This window comes from Doryrhamphus excisus, unplaced genomic scaffold (assembly GCF_037039965.1).
Source record: "Doryrhamphus excisus strain RoL-2023G ecotype Guam unplaced genomic scaffold, RoL_Dexc_Guam_v1.1 HiC_scaffold_26, whole genome shotgun sequence".
Lineage (NCBI taxonomy): Eukaryota > Metazoa > Chordata > Actinopteri > Syngnathiformes > Syngnathidae > Doryrhamphus > Doryrhamphus excisus.
In genome coordinates, this window is record NW_027621864.1 from 10,001 (window position 1) to 12,500 (window position 2,500).

Below are 2,500 nucleotides of genomic sequence, written 5' to 3' on the forward strand. Positions count from 1 at the left end.
CGCTGCAAGCTCCAGTAGAGTACCCAGTGTGTCAAGAAAAGGGGGGGAAAAGTGACAAAGTCCCAACGGGGCGAGTTTAAATGCGCACCCGACAGGCCTGGAGCCCCGAGGCGGCCTGGAGGTGCGACCAAACGCCGCTGCAAGCTCCAGTAGAGTACCCAGTGTGTCAAGAAAAGGGGGGAAAAAGTGACAAAGTCCCAACGGGGCCAGTTTAAAAGCGCACCCGACAGGCCTGGAGCCCCGAGGCGGCCTGGAGGTGCGGCCAAACGCCGCTGCAAGCTCCAGTAGAGTACCCAGTGTGTCAAGAAAAGAGGGGGAAAAGTGACAGAGTCCCAACGGGGCCAGTTTAAAAGCGCACCCGACAGGCCTGGAGCCCCTAGGCGGCCTGGAGGTGCGGCCAAACGCCGCTGCAAGCTCCAGTAGAGTACCCAGTGTGTCAAGAAAAGGGGGGAAAAAGTGACAAAGTCCCAACGGGGCCAGTTTAAAAGCGCACCCGACAGGCCTGGAGCCCCGAGGCGGCCTGGAGGTGCGGCCAAACGCCGCTGCAAGCTCCAGTAGAGTACCCAGTGTGTCAAGAAAAGGGGGGAAAAAGTGACAAAGTCCCAACGGGGCGAGTTTAAAAGCGCACCCGACAGGCCTGGAGCCCCGAGGCGGCCTGGAGGTGCGGCCAAACGCCGCTGCAAGCTCCAGTAGAGTACCCAGTGTGTCAAGAAAAGGGGGGAAAAAGTGACAAAGTCCCAACGGGGCGAGTTTAAAAGCGCACCCGACAGGCCTGGAGCCCCTAGGCGGCCTGGAGGTGCGACCAAACGCCGCTGCAAGCTCCAGTAGAGTACCCAGTGTGTCAAGAAAAGAGGGGGAAAAGTGACAAAGTCCCAACGGGGCCAGTTTAAAAGCGCACCCGACAGGCCTGGAGCCCCGAGGCGGCCTGGAGGTGCGACCAAACGCCGCTGCAAGCTCCAGTAGAGTACCCAGTGTGTCAAGAAAAGGGGGGAAAAAGTGACAGAGTCCCAACGGGGCGAGTTTAAAAGCGCACCCGACAGGCCTGGAGCCCCTAGGCGGCCTGGAGGTGCGACCAAACGCCGCTGCAAGCTCCAGTAGAGTACCCAGTGTGTCAAGAAAAGAGGGGGAAAAGTGACAAAGTCCCAACGGGGCCAGTTTAAAAGCGCACCCGACAGGCCTGGAGCCCCGAGGCGGCCTGGAGGTGCGGCCAAACGCCGCTGCAAGCTCCAGTAGAGTACCCAGTGTGTCAAGAAAAGAGGGGGAAGAGTGACAGAGTCCCGACGGGGCGAGTTTAAAAGCGCACCCGACAGGCCTGGAGCCCCGAGGCGGCTTTAAATTGCCGGGAAATGCGACGTGGAGTGTCGCTGTCCAGCCTTCGGTGCTGAACCGCAAGCCCGCCGAGCGAATGAACACGACGCACGGACGGCCGGTGGCACGCCATAGAGCGGTTTAAAATAAAAGAGGGACGGCCGGAAGCCCCTCCGGCCCCGCTGTAAAGTTTGTGAAAACGAGGGCGGGACCCCCGGCGCACTAAAGCGGCTCGGTGTTGCGGGGAGAGCCGCTGCAAAGTGTGTGAATTTCACGCGGGAGGCTGGCGGCTCGCTGCCCGCGCTGCCCTGCTTTGAAACACGCTGCAAAGTGTATGAAATGACGGCGGGGGGGCCAGCGGGAGGCTTGCGGGAGGAAGGCCGCTCGCTGGCCGCGCTGCCCTGCTTTGAAACACGCTGCAAAGTGTACGAAATGACGGCGGGGGGCCAGCGGGAGGCTTGCGGGAGGAAGGCCGCTCGCTGGCCGCGCTGCCCTGCTTTGAAACACGCTGCAAAGTGTATGAGATGACGGCGGGGGGGCCAGCGGGAGGAAGGCCGCTCGCTGGCCGCGCTGCCCTGCTTCGAAACCCCGCTGCAAAGTGTATGAAATGACGGCGTCATTGACGGGTCAATGGGGGGAAAATGTTTGAAAATGTGACAGAGTGTCAAATGAATGGCGGTCAACGGGGGAAAAAAATGTTGGAAAATATGACAGAGTGTCAAATGAATGGCGGTCAATGGGGGGAAAAATGTTTGAAAATATGACAGAGTGTCAAATGAATGGCGGTCAATGGGGGAAAAATGTTTGAAAATATGACAGAGTGTCAAATGAATGGCGGTCAATGAGTGTTTTGGTCAACCAGGGATTTTCGCTTAGACGGGAGAAGGTAAAACAGCCGAGAGGGGGGGGGGGGGATACCTTACCTTCTCCCGTATATGCGAAATTACCTGGTTCACCAAAACACCTCATGCACGATTTGAGAAACCGACTTTTTAGAAACCTTGACTACCAGGGTTTAGACCGAGAAAACGTGCTTTTTGAGGCCGATTTTGAAGCACTGAAACACGGACTGATGCCGGCGAGGGCCGCTCCTCTGGTTCCTTTTTCGAGTGAGAATTTTTCCAAGTTCTCCTCCGCAGCTCACGCCGAGGCTGCGCGTATGATGTGTTCGACAGGCGAGCGCCTTCACCGG